At 40.6% G+C, this 21,180-nt stretch overlaps 1 protein-coding gene across 1 annotated transcript in view; it reads right to left on the bottom strand.

Annotated features, from left to right (window-relative positions):
* The window catches only part of LIN52 (lin-52 DREAM MuvB core complex component), a 57,888-nt gene that overhangs the window by 6,871 nt on the left and 29,837 nt on the right, over positions 1-21,180 (bottom strand).

The following is a 21,180-nucleotide window of genomic DNA, read 5'->3' as shown; positions in this document are numbered from 1 at the left end:
AATCTCTGGGGGCAGACCATTTTAATTGGTCCCTTGTTCCTTCTAGAAGAGTCCATTACTATCAGACCAAGCTAGACAACAAAGTACGTAATCTGATTATGCCAACTGAGTTGTTGACCACTTGCCCTCAAACAAAATCATTCTCCATCCATCTAACAAAAAGGGGGGGGGGGGGGGGGAGGAGAAAAGAAAAGAAACAGGTCCAATGTATGTCCGCCGGCATGTGCTGGGGCAATGATGTCCTGAGACAGCTCCATGCTGTCATGGTGAGCATGACGTTCTGATCTAGTCCCATCAGGAAAGCATTGGAATGGATGCTGAATTCCCCCAGTTACGTAGTTTTTCAGTAGAGACTACTTTGAGATGTAGGTTGAGTGACTATAGCTCAAAAACTGGTCATGTTATTGTTTCCCCACACTCCGACTCCAATTTGCTGAAGGTTTAGGCAAGTGTAGTAAATGGAATGAGCATGAAGGGTACCTGTAAAGGCAAACTGGCAAACTGGCAAGAAAGGGAAATGTGAAAAAAAGTATCTGATACATTGGTATGATAACACTGCACCAAGAAACTAGAATACTTCAAACCATATACATTCCATTAATACAATTCCAAAGTTGGTCTTAAACCATACTTCAAGTTCTTCTGTGATAGGCATCTCACCACACCTATTTTTGAAGTTCTGAGGCCACAAAGTACTTTAAGACTCTCTGGGGGAGTAATTAGTAGATCCTCTTGTCATTTCTTTTTTCATTGTATAAAGTGGAAGAAAAAACCCCCAAAACTAAACTCGAAAACTATTACTGGAAGTTTGAGGTTGGAGACATTTCTCGTTGAATTAAATTCTACACCCTCAAGTAATGTCAAACGACAGCATTACTTGCTGATGGAGTGGAAGTTTTCTGGTGCACCAGTCCCATATAGGAGATATACGAATGTGTGACAACTATGCGCCCCTGAAGAGGGCTGCACCCTATAAATCAGACTATGAGCACTGACTAGTTCTGCGCTCCAAGTGAAATTACTGTGAGTTGGGGGCTGCTCCAGAGCACGTGCCCTCCTGTTCCCTTGTCATCGGAGATGTTAACATTTCTGATTAATTCACAGACCTCTCATTTTATTCTTCATTCCTTTATCCTTGCTATCCTGCTCTGCCGCAGCTTAAAAGATTCTTACCGACCTGCTACAATAATCACCACCCACTCGTCCTCCCCCCCCCCCACCTGGTGAAATTGTTTAGTGATGCCAACCGCGCTTTTAATTTGCAAGACATCAGACACAGAGGTAATTTATACCAACATCTGTTCATTTCTGACTTCTGAAACAAACTCGCACATGCTGCTACAAAATCCCATTAGGAACAGGAGACAGCCTTCTGCTATTCTGTATTCCCCTTCTCAATACACACTAAGGAGGCAACTAGGCTTTAAATTTGAAAACGTATGATGCAAAATTGAGGGAAGCTCCTGATAGCTATCAAAGAAGCCTTTCAGTCTCATCAAGTGCCATCTAAATTGTGAAGAGAAGTTTGTGAATTTTTCTACCTGCCTTTGTGTCTATGCTGTTTCTATCTTGCTGATCCATACACCCCAATGTTCATGTTTTGCTAGTAACATGAGACATATTCAGAATGCATAGGGTTCCAACCCAGAATGCCAGGCATTCAATATTACCCAGACCTCTCACTCCTGGTGGTTCCCCACCACCACCTTTTGTCTCTGAATACAGAGCACCAAAATCTATCTCCTACAGATAGTTTTTGTTTTGTATCACTCCAGTTTAATATTTTAATACCTTTTTAGAAATTTGTATTCTAAAACATCTCACAGTTATTTCAGCAGAGCAACAAGCATGAAGAAAAGGAAGTTCACATTCCCAGGAAAACTTACAGCAATAGCTGTTGTCACTGACACCCCATGGGAACAGGGAAAGCCTATTTAGTGTACGGTGATGGGTCTTTAAGTGAAAGGCTAACAAACTTGTATCAGAATCCACAGGAATATTATTTTTAATGTGCTTGTTCCAAGGGACTTGACGGTTGGAGGTGGGACACCGTGCTGATTTTGCTGTACTAGCAAGTAACCACAGAATCTGTGCAGTACAAAACGGAAACATGAATCGCTGTGTCAGGACAAAAATTTACAATCTATCCTATGCGGTACATCTATCACTACAATAGAAAATCAACAATGGGTATGACTGCAATAGCTCAGTTACAAATTAATCTCCTCAGTTAGATGGGGAACTGAGGGCACTGAAGACCACAGAAAACACCAATTTAGGATGTAATCGGCCTAGGTTACAATAAAGCTGAGTATTTGAACAAATCCGCCCTTTCCTGGGACTACCTAGGAAACAGCCATTGGGTAGCTATAAATAACAAGAGGATCTTGAACCAGGAATTAAATTTTCTACTTTAGAATAGATAGATCTCAAACCAGGTAGTGGACATAAGAGGCAGAAGCCAAAAATGGAGCTTAATTTTCCAGTTGCTAGGAGGGTGGAGCAGAGTTTAATATAATCTTCTCTTTGGAACTTCAATCCCTCAATCCTGTATTTAGCCTTGTTGCCTTGGTCTCCCTTCCCACTACAACTGTCCCCAAGCTGCCTCCTGCAGTAAATTTTGTGGCTGCTAGTTGAAGAGATTCAGTAGTACAGATTGATTTCTTGCAAGTGAGGAGATGAGGGATTACCAAAAGCAGCCCTGGTTAACAAGATTGGGTGCAGAATCTCTTGCAAGAGCAGCCCATTCTGCCAGCGCTTTGCATCCTTTCACTATGACATATGGGTTTCATTACACAAAGATTTTCCTGATTTTAACTTTGAGGAGATTACATTAGAAACTCAGGGCTATCTTTATATCTGTAGCAATTTAAAGGTTAAGTAACATTTTTAATCAAATGACAAAGACTCATAATGTTTGGCCTTCAGTCCAAAGTAGAAACTGTAGCTCCGGATGTTCCTTCCAATGACGATTTAATTAGAAAAGAACACTCTGCTGGAGATTGGACCTCAACCCTCATTGGTCCCCAACATCTCATAAAGAGCCTTCTCATATATATGGTAACACTGCACTACACTGTCATAAGATTTGGATAGGCAGGAAATAATGGGGGATTTACTGTGACAAAACCAGTAATGAAAGTAGCAAGTTACACTTATATAAGCAGCTATTACCCTGAAGGATGCCAAAGAAGGGAAATTGTTAATGTACAAATATACCCATCATATCCCAATAATACAATTAAATATCCTGGAAGAGAAGAAATTATCATAGTTCAGTAGTAGGATATATACTTTGCAGGTAGAAGGTCTCAGGTTCAACTCCTGATATAGGCAGAGGTGGAGACAAATCTTGTCTAAAAATCTGTCAGAGAAGATAATATGAAGCTAGATGGATTAAGGGTCTAAGGCAGTTCTCAGGTTATCTAATATGGAAGACCAGCATCTATTTTTTTTCCAATGTATCAGGGACCAGTACCATATGTAGTCCATTGGCTACAACTATTTTTCTTTCTTTCTTTCTTGAGTGTTCACCAGGGACTGGCAGGCAATGGCACCAAGAGCAGCACTAGTCCAGTGGCCACCACTCTGGGTAGCACTGGTATTGTCAAGATCATGGTCCAGTCATGTGGTGGAGTGGGCACAGCATGTCAGAGCCACCTGCTCCTACACTGTGTCAGCACTGGAGTAAGCTAAAGAGACTTAGGAAAAAATGCTAATCAAAAATGGGGCCGCAACTGGGATTTTAAAGTAAGACAAGCAGCATATTTGTCCACCAATTTTTTGAAGAGCCAGTAGACTTCCAAAAAAACTTGCACCAAAATATGTGGGATCATTTGTCGTTAAAAAAAACACAACTTAACAATGAAGTGACTGCTAAACTGGTGTTACCACAAACCTATAGATACATTCAGTCTGTATCTCAAGTAGAATCAGATCCATGGCAGCAGTTAGACCCAATGCCACCACCCATTTTGGTGGATGGAAATCAACATTTTGAGTCATCGAAGATTCTGGACTCGAGAGTCCACAATGGCAAATTGCAGTATTTTGTACAGTGGAAACACTTCTCGCTGGAGGAGTTGGAGTGGGCGGATTCTAAAGATGTACAGGCCTCTACGTTAATGAAAAAGTTCCATGTATGCTATCCTGATAAGCCAGCACCACACTAGTGTTGTGTTGTAGTAATGCATAGTATAAATGTATACTGCATTGTTGTTGAAAAGAGAGGTATATAGTTTGGGGTGCAGAATGTCAGGATCATGGTCCAACATGGTTCTGCTATGCTTAATTGCTGCATCTGTCCATATGTCTGTAATGCAAGAATGCTGGGTTATGATATCTTATTGGTGAGGCTGGGAGAAGCAAAGATTGTGTATCAGATGCTGCTTGGGACAATGAGCAGATACAGTATGTGGGAAGGAAGTATGAGCTGCCACTTAACAAGGTAGTTCTTGTGAGAATCAGTAGCTTGGCACATAAGGGAAAAGAAGGAGGGGTAAGACTTGGGAAAACAGTATGTTCTGGTAGGGTCTGGTAGTTTTTTAGGCTATGAGGCCGTTTTCTAGAAAAGTTTATTCCTGACGTTTCAGCAGCAGCTCTGGCTGGCATCATTTTGTTTGCTGGAAAATGGGGTAAAGGCTTTTGTAACGGGTGAATTGTTTGAACTGTAGTATACTGGTGTAACAACTAACAACTGAATAACTTCTTTACTCTCCAGATATTTGGAATTACACAGTATATCCCTCATACAGAATTAAACATATATCCTTCACTCAAATAAGACTCTTAATACCTCTGTTTTAGTAATTAAGTCTTAATCATTACTGGCATACCTCTGGCAAACTACAGTTATACCTCTGTTGTCAAAGTAGATGTGTCCCTGGACATGACTTCTCTAACAGAAACTTTAGTACAAGAGGCAGAAATAAAATGAAAAGAATAAAGATAGGTTCTTACATCACAAAAAAGAGTAGTAGTTTGAACATATCACTCAGAGCCAAAGATATGCACATGAGAAATGAAACAATCATGTCAGGTAAGCCTTATGTGAGTAAACAAACATTTTATTATTTACATTTTGGTAGCCAGACTTATAGATTCATTTTTTTTAAAAAAATGTGTTGGCAGTAGCTAGACCGGCAAGATGATCGGCTCTCCCCCTTTCCCCATCTATTTTGCTGTTTACACATGATCAATAAGGGATTATGGGGGCAGCTGCTGTTTACCTTGCCTGTTATACACTGATACACAGATACAGTAGGATAAGGGAAAATAGAACCCCATTCTTTCCTAGCTCAAGGTTTATTGCATTGTTTACTGCAGATACAGTACATTGCTACTAAAAGTCGGTTTCTCCAACTCTTTTTCACCATCCTCCCAGTGTCAATGCTGCTAAAGAAACACTCAGACAATAAAGGACAAGGAGAAAGGTGGACTGGGCAGGCATAAACATATTTTGTATAAATAAGCTTCTTTCTCAGAGGCTTTAAATGAAGACATGGCTGTATAACCAGCACCCACATATAATCTTAGCTTTCCCATCTCACTTGAATTCCAAGAACTCTTTTAAAAAAACACCTCCCTACCCTCCACTGACAATCCATTACTCTTCCTCTTTATAGGCTGGCTTTCTAACTTCCCTGAATATCACTTGGGCTGGGCACAGGTTAGAAGGATTAATTCCTGGGATGTGAGAAGAAAAATACCTTTCAGCATATGCAAAGTGCAATATCACTTTCCTATACCTTTGGAATTCAGAAGAAAATTTGGCCTGTTGTTTTCAGTGAAAGGGCATGTGTGATAATAAACAAATGGTTGTGTGATAGCCCGTCCACAACCACAAATCAACATCTGATCTCTTACCCCAACCCCATTTTCCTTCTTTCATTCCAGACTCCAATTTATAGAAACATATAATCTCAAAGTTGGAAGGGACCACCAGGGCCATCTAATCCAACCACCAGCCATGCTGGTATAAACAATTACAGCACTCCTGAAAATTGTCCGCCCAACCGCAGCTTAAAGACCTCCGAAGATGGAGAGTCTACCACCCTCCAAAGCAGCCTCTTCCAGTGTCGAACAACATTTGCAGTTTTAAAAAATTTCTTCCTAATGCATAGGTAGAATCTCTTTAGTAATTTGAATCCATTGGTTTGTATTCCAGTCTCTGGAGCCGCAGAAAGCAAACTGGCCCCATCTTCTATATGATATCTCTTGAGATATTTACAGATAGATGTCGTATCACCTCTCAGTCTTCTATTCTTCAAGCTAAACAAACCCAGCTCTCTAAGTTGTTCCTCATTAAGCCTCGGTTATCAGGCCTTTGATCATCTTGGTCACTCTTCTGTGGACACATTCCAGCTTGCCAATATCCTCCTTGAACTGACACCATAACTTACCACATGAGGTGACCCCAACCCTAGTGAAGCCACTGCTTTCACATATGGATGGAAAGTTGTTTCCATATACTGACTTTCACAGTAGCAAAACTATTATTTTATTCCTAGTCCCAAAATGTGGTGTTTACATTATAAAAGAGGAACAAACCAACTGAAGAATGGAGTTAAGACTTGATTCTTACTGGCCAAAGCGCTATGCAGAAAATCATGCCTGGAACATGTTAATACACAGTACTAAACATGACAAAGATAAGCTTGATCATATTGGTAATGTTTTGCTTTTTTTCAGTTTTTTATTATGAACTGCTGTAATATACAATGCATCCAGCAGTAATATATCTAAGACTATAAACCCCTTACCTGTGGTTAAGCCCCACTGAGCTTGGTGAAATTTCTTCCAAGTAGACAAATACAGGATTACACTATAAATATTCAATTGTTATCTTCATTTTCACAAAAAACTTTCAGTCAATATTGGATTGTTGTTTTTGTTGTTATTATTTATTTATTATCATATTTATTTATATTCTGCCCTTCTCCTAAGACAGGGTGGCTTACAACATTAAAAAATACAATTAAATACAAAAATAGTACATTAAAATAGAATTAAATTATTACAGTAATTAAAACTATTACATATTACATAACAAATACTTTAAAAAGATAAAAATGTTTAAAATACATTAAAACAATATAGCACCCCAAGCCTTTCTTTAAAAGCTTTCTGTTTTGAAAGCCTGTCTGAAGAGGAAGGTCTTCACCTTTTGGCAGAAGACCATCAAGCAAGGGGCCATTCTGGTCTCCCTGGGCAGGGAGTTCCAGAGTCTAGGGACTGCCATTGAAAAGGCCCTCTCTCATGTCCCTACCAACTGTGCTTGTGATAGTCGTGGGACAGAGAGAAGAGCCTCCCCTGAGGATCTCAGAGTCCAGGCCGGATCATACAAGGGGATATGGTCTACCACACAGCCTAGTCCTGAGCCATATAGGGCTTTATAGGTCATCACTAGCACTCTGAATTGTGCTCAGAAACAAACTGGCAGCCAGGGGAGCTGTTTCAACAAAGGTATTGTATGATCTCTATAACTGCCCCCATTAGCAGCCTGGCTGCAGCTCTGTGGAACAGCCGAAGTTTCTTCAAAGGCAGCCCCAAGTAGAGCACATTACAGTAGTCCAAACAGGATGTAACCAAAGCATGCACCACTGAGGCCAGATCCGAAGTCTCAAGAAACGGGTGGAGTTGGCGCACAAGTTTCAAATGTGCAAAAGCACTCCTGGTCACTGCAGAGACCTGGGCGTCCATGTTCAAAGCTGAGTCCAGGAGTAACCCCAAACTGCGAACCTGCATCTTCAGGGTGTGTGTGCCCCGTCTGAATCCCTGTTCCTTGATCTGCCTTCCAACTGACCAGGAGCACCTCTGTTTTATCTAGATTAAGTTTCAGCTTGTTTGCCCTCATCCAGTCCATTACTGATGACAGACAATGGTTTAGGACCAGAACCAGAACAGCTAGTTAACTATTCTAATTAATTATCAAACAAAAATAGTTCCTTCCACATATTACATACATAAAGACGGAATAGGATTGCTTTAAATTTAATAAGAACTACTATTTTTAAGTTCATAAGAAAAATTATGCTGGATCATACCAAACGACTATTTAGTTCAGAATTGAGTCTACAAAGAGATCAACCAGTTGCTATAGGAAGTGCGCATGCAGAGCATGAATGGAACAACTCCCTTCTATTTATGCTCCCCAATAGCTGTTATATAGGCACACATTACTTCTGGTACTGAAGGAACTACATATGCATCATGATAGTCCCAGCTGCTTTTCAGATTGTTCAGGCTATCAGTCATCACACCATCTTGGAATTGTGAATTCTATAGTTTAACTATGTGCTGTGGTGAAGAAGTACTTCCTTTATCTGTATTAAATCTTCCACCATTTCACCTTCAGTAGATAACCCCATGTTCAAGTATTATGAAAGAAAAGCTTCTTTGTATATATTATTCTACTTTTATTCTCTAAGAATTCACACAAAAACACTATTCAAACCATATTTCCAACACCTATACAATTGTTTTCATTTTACAAATCCCAAAGGAGCTCATCATAAAACCTAAAACACTGACTAAAAGGCTAGAACTATAGAACAGAAAAATCCATAAATCTATTCATTAAAAACACAGTAACTGACAATTAACAATTAGGAAAATGAACAGGAAAATGCCTGGATAAACAGGCAGCAATTCAGCTGATGGAAGCAATGCCCAACACTAAGAACTTGTAGTCCAATGACCTGTACTGGATTGTGTACAGATAGGCAGTACTCATTATTCCGTGAAAAAACAATCCTTGGGGAGAACAAGCAAATTTACTAAGATTACAGGAATACAGCTATTGTATTTCAACCAACTAAATATTATGATGAACATGTTAGGAGAATACCTCCAACTTCCAAAAATTGACAGCAGCCAGCTTGACCCCCTTCTGTGACCCATGATCTCTATGACACTTGGTGTGGGGAAGAGTTATATCTCCTCTCCTTGAAGCCAATAAACCCCCTCTTGATTATAATTTAGATAAGAGCCACTGGATTGAATAATAATGACTGAAACTCCCTTGGCTGTTTCACCTTGAGACGTCCATCACTGGGTTAAACATGATGCTAATTGCATTTGGATTGATTAATTTCTCTCACTCCTGTCTATTCGAATAATGCTTAACAAAATAATCACAGTACCCAGAGCCAAATCTTCTCCGTCAAAGGAATGAAGCCATCAGAACCAGCAGAGATGAAAGAAATGAAGATGACCCGTAATTACTGCTACGGTGATATCATTACCATATTATAGAAAATGAGTGTGGTGAAGGGGGAGAGTGGGGGCTGTGATTATTATTTATTTTTTAATGGAACCTTACATCCCAAGAATGCAGATCTGACACATTAGAGCATGTAGATGTACACGACTGCAGTCTGAGACTGGAGGAGGCATTTCATCTATTAAACTGCAAAATGCAGAGATCATTACACGTTTAGATAGATTACAGACTATGAGGTTGCATTAGTCACTTTGCCCTTTTGTTGCAGTAGGTCTTCATATTTGAACAGAATTTAAAATCTCTATGGCATTAAGATATCCATTAGAGACATTGTAGTTTACCCTAATACTAAAACCACCCTTGATATTTTGTGGTCTTATTCAGAAACTGTGAGTGACAAATCTAGCTGTGATCAAAGGAAAGTTGCTGTTGAAGGCACAATTATTCCCAATACACTAATCTAAATCAATAAATGAACTGTTAAGCGATTCAGGTTATATAGTCATTTCTCAGCTACACTATAAGTAAATTAAATGGTTTATTATCATGGATGCAAATAAGTACCGGAATATGTAATGTCTGAAGGAATCTGGATTAGGATTAGAAAGTAATGTAATCCTTCCTCCATAACTGCCATCATCTGGCCTGCAAGGGAGTGACCAGGCAGGCCCAGCTCCATCAGGGCTAGCCTGAAGGAAGAAGCTCCTCCCTCCATAACTGCCATCTTCTGGCCTGAGAGGGAGTGACCAGGCAGGCCCAGCTCCATCAGGGCTAGCCTGAAGGAAGAGGCTCCTCCCTCCATAACTGCTATCCTCCGGCCTGAGAGGGAGTGACCAAGCAGGCCCAGCTCCATCAGGGCTAGCCTGAAGGAAGAAGCTCCTCCCTTCATAACTGCCATCTTCAGGCCTGAGAGGGAGTGACCAGGCAGGCCCAGCTCCATCAGGGCTAGACTGAAGAAGAGCCCTCCCTCCAGTCCATCTGCCTTGGTCCAGGCCTCAGAGGGAGGGAAGAGCCACTGGACCTCATCCCCTTTCCCACCACCATTCCCTTCTCCTTTTGTGTCGTGTCTTTTATATTGTAAGCCTGAGGGCAGAGAACTGTCTAATTAAAAATAATAATTGTAAGCCGCTCTGATAGCCATTAGGGCTGAAGGGTGGGGTACGTATGTATGTATGTATAAATAAATAAATAAATAAATAATATAAAATAAAATAAAATGTTTTTGGCCTAGCCCTTCTCCTTGCAATACCCTCTTGTCTGAGAAAACTAAATAGCTTGTATACAATAGTCAGCTACTTATGCTCTGCCATTCTAATTGTAGTTTATACACTTCACCTTTTTCAATGCTGGCTATGTCTGCCCCCTATTTTCAGGTACTGCCTTCAAGTTTTCAAATACACCTCTAGAATCATGGGGCACAGGAACTTGTTCCAATGTAAATTTGAAAAAGGAGATTCTTAAGAAAGGAGATTCTTAAGAACGTGTTAGCGTTGCACTACCTGTCATGCTACAGTGAGCTTGCAATATTGCTGGGCTAGCCACCCACAGATTGGAGCTGCTATAAATTGCCCATCGGATATTAGCCAATGGAGGCACACACCCATGGGTATGCTGATGTGGGTGCACAAACGTCAATTGACTAATATGCTCTTGAGCTCCCATAGTTTTCCCCATCTGTTAGGGGAGGGCAGAACTAAACCCCCACAGATGGGAAGGGCCCACTTTATAACAAAGCAAAGAAGTCAGCATATCACAGGGCTTATATAATTTTACAGCTGTAGTATTATTGTAAACAGATATTAGGGGAGAAATCAGCTTAATCTCTCAAATTCAAAAAGATAAACTTCAAATTCTGTGGGACAATGAGCATTGTATCTATTAAAAAGCCCAATGATAGCTTGGCTTGCTACCCAAAAACATCCATCACCCAGGCACTTTCAGCTGGGATTTCTGCTGAATAACGTTTACTGTAGGTTAATAATTAGTTTTTAGCATAAGCGTCCAGTGTGGTTGTTGTCTCCCCAGGAGAGGGAAACAGGCTGGGCAATTTTTAGATTACATGTTTTGATAAGACACAGTCTCCTGCCTTTCCATATGCATTGCATACCACCTGCTCAATGAAGCTGCCACAGGGGACCTCCATGAAAAGGTCTAATAATAGTGCTCAAAGCCTGAGCATATCACAAAATAAAATCTTGTAGACCATATCCTATCAAAAGATAAAACTAAAACCAATCTGTAAACATTATAAAAATATTTAATAACTATTTTGTTATTAAAATATAGCAAACACATTAAAAGAAGATCCAAATATTGTTAGTTTCAAACTGTACAGAAAAAGTGATCAACCAGACTGGATTAATGAATTGCTCATAAAACCCCTGAATGTATTCACAAATTGTCCATAAAAACTTTAAAGAAACTTTCCGCCACCATAACCACACACAAACCAGTTGAAGGAGAAGACAGAAGTAAGGAATGGGCCCAAGCTAGACATCCTTTCTGCTGGTGCCTTACCTCATGTGCTTTATTTGGTCCCCTGAAGAGTTTGGAAAATCATATTTTGGACTATAACTCTCAGAATCAGCTTGGTCATTCGCTGGGAGTTTTAGAGGATGTAATAACAAATGCAACCTTTCCAAGGTCTGGTCCAATTGGCTTTTGGTTAGCATTTTTTCGTAAGTCTCTTTAGCTTACTCCAGTGCTGACACAGTGTAGGAGCAGGTGGCTCTGACATGCTGTGCCCACTCCACCACATGACTGGACCATGATCTTGACAATACCAGTGCTACCCAGAGTGGTGGTCACTGGACCAGTGCTGCTCTTGGTGCCATTGCCTGCCAGTCCCTGGTGAACACTCAAGAAAGAAAGAAAGAAAAATAGTTGTAGCCAATGGTCCATTCATGGGGTTTCACAGCAGCTGGCAAGAGAAAGACCAGCAGAAAAGTAGCAGAGAAGTAAAAAACAACAAGTGACATGAAGTATGACCAACAGAAGAGAGGATTTGGGATGTAGGGTTCCATTATTAACTTGAATCCTGCTTACAACAGAGAGGATAATAGATGGTTCCCTGCCCTCAGGCTTACAATATAAAAAGACACAACACAAAAGGAGAAGGGAATGGTTGGGGGGGGATCAGGTCCAGCATTCTTCTCTCCCTCTGAGGCCTGGACCAAGGCAGATGGACTGGAGGGAGGGCTCTTTTTCTTAATCGAGGCCGGACCCAATGGCATTGGGCCTGTCCTTTCACTCCCTCTAAGGCCAGAAGATGACAGTTGGAAGGAGGGAGGGGAGGGAAGAAAACAGAAGCTGGGAAAGAAAAATTCTGAAGTGTTCCAGAAAAAGAAAAAACCAAGTTGTTGAATTAAAGTGTTTTCATTTCTTCACATATAAGCCTCCCTGACATTTTAACGTCTTCAAGTGAGACCCTTCTCTCAATCCTCACACTCTGGAATTTCATTCATAGGGTGGCAGGGCTTATTCCCTTCCTGCTGTCGTTCTTTGGGAGGAGACGATTTTTTAAAAACCCTGACAGGCCATTGGGAACTGACAGGTTTATTTAAAAAAGACATTTTAAAATATTGTGCTGTTTTGAATTTTGGTCTTTTTAATGGATATGTTTCAAATAGTTTTTAATTCTTCAGTTTAATTACATTTTAACAATATCTTGTTGTACAGTGTGTCTTTACCTGTATGTCTTTTGCCTGTGTCTGTTTTAATTTGTGTAAGCCACACTGGGCCTCAGCTAGGAGGCAAAAAACAGGATACAGATATTATAACACCACCAACACAGAACATAAATGTAATAATTTAAGCCTCATGTAGGAGTGAGTAGCCCTTGAAAAAATCCTGAGCTAAAAATGTCTAGACCACAAGTGAGCAAGCTGTGATTGCCCAGGCATTGGACTGCAATTTGCATCAGTCCTGGTCAACAGGTGAAAAGTAGCAAGAGATGCAATCCAGAATCTAGGCGGCTGAAATTTGCCTACATCTCATGCCTACCCATGAAGTCATCAGGAAAAGTATCATCTGGTCAACATATGGTTTCCATATTATCCTAGCCTATATACATCAGCGATTGTGGGACACAGATTTTTTTCATGTGTGTTTATGCCCAGGGGAATAATTCTGGTATGACAGTCAACTGGATTGAATGGAGATTTGGGAGGCATCCATGAGCCTCCTGTTCTTTGCAAATCCTCTTGGACTGTTTTTTTAATAATAGTTTTATTTATAAAATACATATACAATAAACATAAAATAACACCACAATGTTAGTTATGTCTTCTGTTGCTTCCTGTCAGACTGTTTTCAATGTCCTCACACTAAAGTATACTTCAGTGTGGGGGTGGAGAAAAGACAGGAAAAACAGAACTTCATGTCTTACAAGGCATTTTGATGTAATAGATACTTTCACAGTGAATTAGGCCAGGCCTCCTAGTAAACTAGAAATAACTGATCTATTGCTATAATTTCACTAATATGAACAATTTCCCATTATCTTGACTTTGAATGTTACAAACTGCAAAGAAATGCATATTCAACATTAAGATGATTTAGTAACAAGAGGATGATCATGCAACAACAAACAAATGAACAGAAAACCCACAAATAAACTCACAATAACATTTCTTGCAGAAAAACAAACAAAAACCTTCCATGGCAATACATCTGTATAGCATAGCACATTGCAAGGACTCCCTCTATTCTGTTTGGCCAGGCTCCAATAAAGTTTTTTTTTTGCAGGCAACTTGCTTCTTTGTAACACTGTGCACCCTACAGTGTCCCTTACAAAAGACATCTCTTCTTTATTTTAACTCATTCACAGAAGAAAACTACAGAAGATCAAATATGACAGATTTTGGAAGTATGTTTAAAAGGCCTTTTCAGCATTTGAGTCAGGCTTCTTTAGCACAACAGGAGCTTGTGGGACAGTTAAACAGTCAATCTGAGATTTAGACTTGAGGAACCCGATGTTCACAATTTTTCTGCTTTGTGAAGTTTACTTGCTGTACTGGAGCCAGATCTTAAGCTATAATGTCTTTGCCTGCTAACTTGTGCTACCATAAGATAGTGCCAATTTTATTACTGAATGTGACCACTAAAAGTAGTGATCAAGTTCCAAACCCCACCTTGCTTGTCTGAAGAACAGAGAGATTTCCTGAATGAAGAAACTTACTATCTAGGTTGTAAGAGAATTGGGAAATTTAGATGGAATCTCACAAAGAAGTAAAAAAATATATATATATAAAAGAGAGGTGTTGGGTTGGTTTTTTTTTTTTTTTTTAAAAACGCACAATAGGATGATTCTCATCTTTATACTGGAGTGGAAAGTGAGTTAAGTAGAATGTACTCCAATCACCCAAATATAGACAATAAACAAAACTAGGCTGCATCAATAAAAGTATAGTGTCTAGATCAAGAGAAGTAATAGTGCCAATGTATTCTGCTTTGGTCAGGCCCCACCTGGAATATTGTGTCCAGTTCTGGGCACCTCAATTCAAAAAGGACATTGAGAAACTGGAGCGTGTCCAAAGGAGGGAGACTAAAATGATGACGGGTCTGGAAACCATTTCCTATGAGGAATGACTTAGGGAGCTGGTGATGTTTAGCCTGGAGAAGAGAAGGTTAAGAGGTGATATGATAGCCCTGTTTAAATATTTGAAGAGATGACACATTGAGGAGGGAACAAGCTTGTTTTCTGCCGCTCCAGAGAATAAGACCCAGTACAATGGATGCAAGCTACAGGAAAAGAGATTCCACCTCAACATTAGGAGGAACTTCCTGACGGTAAGAGCTGTTCAACAGTGGAACACAGTTCCTCGTAGTGGAATCTCCTTCCCTAGAGGTCTTTAAACAGAGACTGGATGGCCATCTGTCGGGGATGCTTTGAGAGTTCCTGCATGGCAGGGGGTTGGACTGGATGGCCCTTGTGGACTCTTCCAACTCTACGATTCTATGATTACAAAGCCTGAAATCAAATGGTTAGTCTTAACTACAGGAGAGTCACTGAACCAATGAGAATTTAGTTAAGGCACATTAAAATAAACTCCATTGTCTGAAAAGATTTATTCTAGTTAAGGCTTACAATAGACTTAGGGCCCCCACGCTCACTAGTCTAAGATATTATAGACAGATGCTACTATTGTGGGAAAGAATACTCCCTGGAATGGGAACAACTCATCAGAAGATCTGTGCTATTAGTTCTTCTTAACTGCTTACAAGAGGTATAGTTATTTCCATGGTCAAATATCACAACTCATCTGTCTCCATTTCCTTCCACTTACCAAGTAAATGTGGTATCAAAATCTTTGCCCTTCTTTACAAGTGCTTTCCACCCACTGGGGAAATAACAGGCTATAAAATGGGAAGAGAAATACTAGGCTTCAAACAGAAAGGTTTTTAATAATTTTCAATACATATTTGATTATTACATGTTTCACAAGTGTAGTCCAAACTGTTGCCCTCCAGATGTGCCAGACTGTAACTCTCACACATACACCCGAATGGCTAGTAGACACTAAGTTGGGGTAGGTAGTACAACACTTTTGTGAAAGCTACACATCATGGTTTGGCAGAAATGCCAAACATTTTAGATGATTACTTTCCCTGAGAACTGTCATAGCCATAAAAGCCAAATCCCTGAGTAACTGTTAAACACAGCACACATTTGTTGAATTAAATACTACTAACACAACTACTATAACAAGTTTTATTATAGTTATCATGAACAGGGTGGGCAGAATGGCCTTTCCCTTGGAGTTGTAGAAATTCAGTTGGACACACCTACCAATTAATGGGAGCAATTCAGGTTGATGAAGCAGCTATTTCACTGAAGTAAGCACAGACAAGCCTGACCTTTCCTGAAAATCAGATGCAGAGGAAGAAATAGTTTCTGTACAGGACAATGGAAGCTGGGATTCAGTGTAAAGGACATTTACAGTTCAATCCTCTAACAAAAAAATGATCTTGACGGTGTTGCTGTACATAAGAAGCTGCCACACACTGAGTCCAAACCACTAATTCATCTAGCCCAGTGGCTCTTAACTTGCGGCCCATGGACCTCCAGGGGGTTGCAATGTACTCACAGGGGGCCTGTGAAGACTTGAAGACTGTGCAGTCCACCTCCTCCTCATAGCGGAGTGGCCACATCACAGGAGCCAAGGCAAAGGCTGGCTGGACCTGTGTGTTGCCATTCAATCTGTTCCAGCTGCAAACTAGCAGGAAGAAGCAGGAGAAAAGTCTTCCTGCCCCTGAGGGAAGGTTTAATGAATGGTGCAACTATTAATGGTTCAATGTTCGGATATTGTTGCTGATGTTATTATTTTGTGTTTTAGATCTGAAACAACAAAATGTATTTAAAGGAGGTCCCTGGTAAAGGAAAAAGTTAAGAAACATTGATTTAGCCCACTACTGTATAGTTAATGCAGACTGCAGCAGCTCTTTTTTTATGTTACTGTCCTAACTGAAGGGGATGGGGACCTTCTGCTCTTAAGTTACAGCTCCTCCCCTTTCTACAACGTGAAGAAGATGAGAAATGAAAATAATACTGGATTCTGTTAGATATCATAAAATAGTAAGGGTTAAAATCAGAAAGAATTCTCCAGACAGTCAAACTGCATTGCCCTTCCTGAGAAATTATAAAATGAATCTGATTTGGTCAACACCTACATTCTTAAAACAGAAGAATAGTAGTAGGAATCTACTGTAGTGGATTTTTTAACCCTCTTTAAAGTCACAATCATACATGGAAAACAACCTGACCAAATTAATTCTGCTTAAAGGCTTGCAGGGGAGGATTTGTGAGAACACAGCAGAGACAGCATAGAAATACTACTGGGTTACAAACCTGTAGAAGGCTTTTATTTATGGAAGGGGATCATGACATGGGAATAGGATTCACCTCCCTCCCTCTGGTTTCTTCTGAGGAGTGGAAATTTGTATGGAAGTAAATGCTATGTTCCAAGGCAAGAAACTTGGAAATTTCAGAACAGTAGGTGCAGTGGCTTGTACATTGATTGAAAATCAGTTTCAAGCTTTTTCAAATGGTGAAACATCATAGGAATGGTAGAATGACCACCTCATAGATCTTCTAGGCTCCAGCCTATCTCATCCGTACTTGCCATTCTGTTTAACTGTCAGTCTTGTTAGGAGATAATTAACAATCAGGTAATACTTCAAGTGTCAGTCTTAGACCATTTTGCTCTAATTCAGAGTCAGACAAGTGCTGCATTCACAAAAGAAACTCATGTACACGTACATAGTGGTGTCCCCCTTGGAGACTTACTGTATATACTAATATATATGTCTAGAAATTTTAGTTAAAAAATTGACCCCAAAAACCTGTGTCGACTTATCAGTGAGTCAATGTAAGTACTGTACTTATTAAAAGAGGAACCCTGGTGAAAGGCAAGAGCGTAATGTGTCATGAAATAACTGAGCCCCCCCCCCCCTTTGCTTTCTCATCCAGCCAGCCTTTAATGTGTACATACAGTTATGACTGCTGGAATTTTGTAAATTCTTTGGCATTGTTTTCCTTTACTTCATCCTTTACATCCTTTGTTGCATACCGCTAAGTTTTACCATTGACATATCCACAGGTCATATCACAGAATCATAGGCTGGTTACATACCGGCAGTTGGGACGTCTTCTAGACGCCCCTGAGTCTAGTACGGACTGTGTCCGTACAATATGGCACCGGCCCTTCTACATGGCTGGCGCCATATTGACGTATCGGACGCTGAGCGTCCGAACGTCGCGTGGCCCTAATGACGTCACGAATGTGCCCTTGGCGCTTCGCGCCGTCATCAGTGCACCGCGGAAAGAAGCTCCGAAATGGAGCTTCTTTTTTTGCTCCGCACGGGAGCCGCGCGGTTTGGCTGCTGCGGCTCCCGCGAGGAGCAAATGGCGCCGGCGGGGGAGCACCGCAAAGCGGCGGTTTGTATCCTGCCATAGAATCATACAGTTGGAAGAGACCCCAAAGGCCATCCAGTCCAACCCCCTGCCATGCAGGAACTCTCAATCAAAGCATCCCCGACAGATGGCCATCCAGGCTCTGTTTAAAGACCTCTAAGGAAGGAGATTCCACTACACTCACAAGGAGGTTGTTCCACTGTCGAACAGCCCTTACTGTCAGGAAGTTTCTCCTAATGTTGAGGTGGAATCTCTTTTCCTGTAGCTTGCATCAATTGCTCTGGTTCCTAGTCTAATTTTAGCCCCAACACCTGCCCTCAACTTATACATGAGGTCAACTTATAGATGAGTATATATGGTATTCCATCCATCTATCTATGTGCTCTTCCTGCTTGCCTTAACTCATTTACTTGAGATATCCACAAATCTCTTGCACCTCTTTAAGTACTTACTTTGAACTCTAGAAATTGAAGAAAATTTCTTTGCTACCATTACACCCTCCCCCCATATTGCTAAAAGGAGAGGGCCTCGGAAATCTACAAGATTAAGTCTGAACATGATACAGTTTCCCTGCTTTAAGGAACCAATTTTTTAATCCAGTTTTTTTCAAACAAGGAAAACAATATAGACAAACAAAAGCAAATCAGAAAGGTGAGCAAACCCCACAAGCCAACCAACCATTATTAGTGTGTCGATAGCACACTTGTTAAAAATGTATATTTTAATTTTCTGTATTGCTAAAGGTCCCAATTTGCTCAGGGATCTAGCTAAGCTACCATTTTCTACCATGACAGAGTCTAATCTTTATTTAATGGATTTAGCATCTATCTTCACTAGAGTGGTCTCCAAGGGAAAAGGGAGGGAAGAATGAAGGGGCCTAGAAGAGCCGATCAGAGCCCCCCCCCCCTTCTCTTCATCCATCCGGCGCTCATGTTTGTGTTCAAAATTCAATTACCTCCTTATTGATACTTCACAGAGATATTTAAGCTGCAAACATGAAGCCCTGATTTCCCAAGGGGCCATGCCCCTCTCTATTTCACTGCTCTGCTTCCCCCTGGGTGAATTCCTGAGGCGTCCATATTAATAGGTAATCAGTCACAATTCATTTATTAAACAGCTAGCAAGGTTTATCAGCCTGTCCTGATTAGCCGGAAGAAGCCACTGAATTCCTAATTTATTTATGGAAATCTAAGTGTCTTTCTGAATTCTATTCAGGAGATGAGGTGTTAAGGGTATGGCATGCTGAATTCTAACTGGGAAGCAGCAGGCAGCCCAGGGACTGTAACATCACTGTAACAGTGACCCTCAGCATGGTCAATGGATTAGGGGCTGAGGAACCTGTTTGCATAGGATTCATCAGGCTGCTCATCACTTTGTTGTTGTGTGCCTTCAGGTCATTTCTGACTTATGGTGACCCAGCACTAACCTGGCATTATTGCACTCATTAGAATTATAAGCTTCCTGCACTCAGGTTGATTAGCAATTGCTCACTTGCTTTTGTAAGGTTTTCAGGCTACGTGGCCATGTTCTGGAAGAGTTTATTCCTGCCTTTTCACCAGAACACGGCCACATAGCCTGAAAAACCCACAAAAACTATGGATGCCGGCCATAAAAGCCTTCAACTTCACAAATGCTCCCTCAATTGAAATTAAATAACTCATTGCAATCCTAACTATAAAGAGAAGTTTTTAACAAAGTACTAAAAGCACTCATAAATACTGAAATATTTTGTTCAAAATACAGTACTTTTTAAAAAAAAATGCAGTTTGACAATAAAACAAGTACATACATCTTCTAAAAAGGGAAGCACAAAGCTCACCTATATTATTTAAAAACAACAATCACTCAGACAATCATATTACATTTTGCACCTTTAAATGTAAAGGCAGAAAAAAAATAGCAACCCAGTCTGAATGGCCTGAACTTTAAACTGGGAGAATCAAATGGTTCAAACACACAGACCATGAATTGGACAAGTTGCGCATATGTACATATAATACATGTTCTGTTGAATTTTTTTAAATTTATAATTTAAAAAGTAGACTGATGAATTATGTGACAACTTATGGTTCTTGAAATGCTTATACATGTTAAGTAGTCATCCACAACACTGGTAATATGGATTTTTCAATATCTCTATCCCATCAAAGTACAGTCATCCCTTACGATCTGCAGGAGATCCGTTCCAGACCTCCCTCACCAATATTGGAGCCCTATTGTTTTTAATGGCCACACACACACCATTTTGTCTTTCCTGGCTTCTCATCCATGGAAATTCAAAACCATGACTGGGAAGTCAGCGTATTCAGAGGGACAACTGTAATGCTTCCTTCTTCAGCCCACTCACCCCAACAGTGGGCTGTTATCTGTAGATTTAAGCATCTGCAGACAGCAAGCCCGATTAATCCTAATGGCCACACATGCATGTGGCCACACACAATCATGGGAATTGGGGTCCCACGGTTTTTGTATCCTTAGGTGGCCCGGAACGGAACCCCCATGGATACTAAGTGCTGGCTTGTACAGGAGATGGCAACAGTGGAAGGCTATAGAGCCAGAGGAGAAACCCAGGAGTTCTGCATCCCTCTAGTGCACCTCCTCCCCCAAAAATTAAAAAAAGAAATCCCCCTGAATATCCTCTAGGGGATAGAGAAGCATTTTCCTCATTCTCCCTAGGCTATTTTAGGCTTATTTAGCAACAGGAAGTGAGCAGAAGTCACTTTCTGTTTCAAAAAAAGGACTCTTCTGGCCATAAACTGGGGGGGGGGTGCTGCAAACACTTTCTAGGGGACAATTAGTGGCCTTTTTGGAGCAATTTTTTTTTTACTCAGGGGGGCACAAAAGTGGTCACAGAGGGCCATATGTGACCTGCATGAAACACTTTGTTCATCTCTGTCCTATAGAGAAGGAAGAAAAAACAGCATGTGACTTCCATCAGGTATGAGAAACATATTTCAATAAAGAAACTCCAATCACCACCACCTCTTTCACCATTCTCACTGACAACCACTTTTTCAAGCTTCTGCAGTTCAGAAATTATAGG

Source organism: Sceloporus undulatus, chromosome 1 (genome assembly GCF_019175285.1).
Source record: "Sceloporus undulatus isolate JIND9_A2432 ecotype Alabama chromosome 1, SceUnd_v1.1, whole genome shotgun sequence".
NCBI lineage: Eukaryota > Metazoa > Chordata > Lepidosauria > Squamata > Phrynosomatidae > Sceloporus > Sceloporus undulatus.
This window is presented reverse-complemented; position numbering and strand designations above follow the sequence as displayed.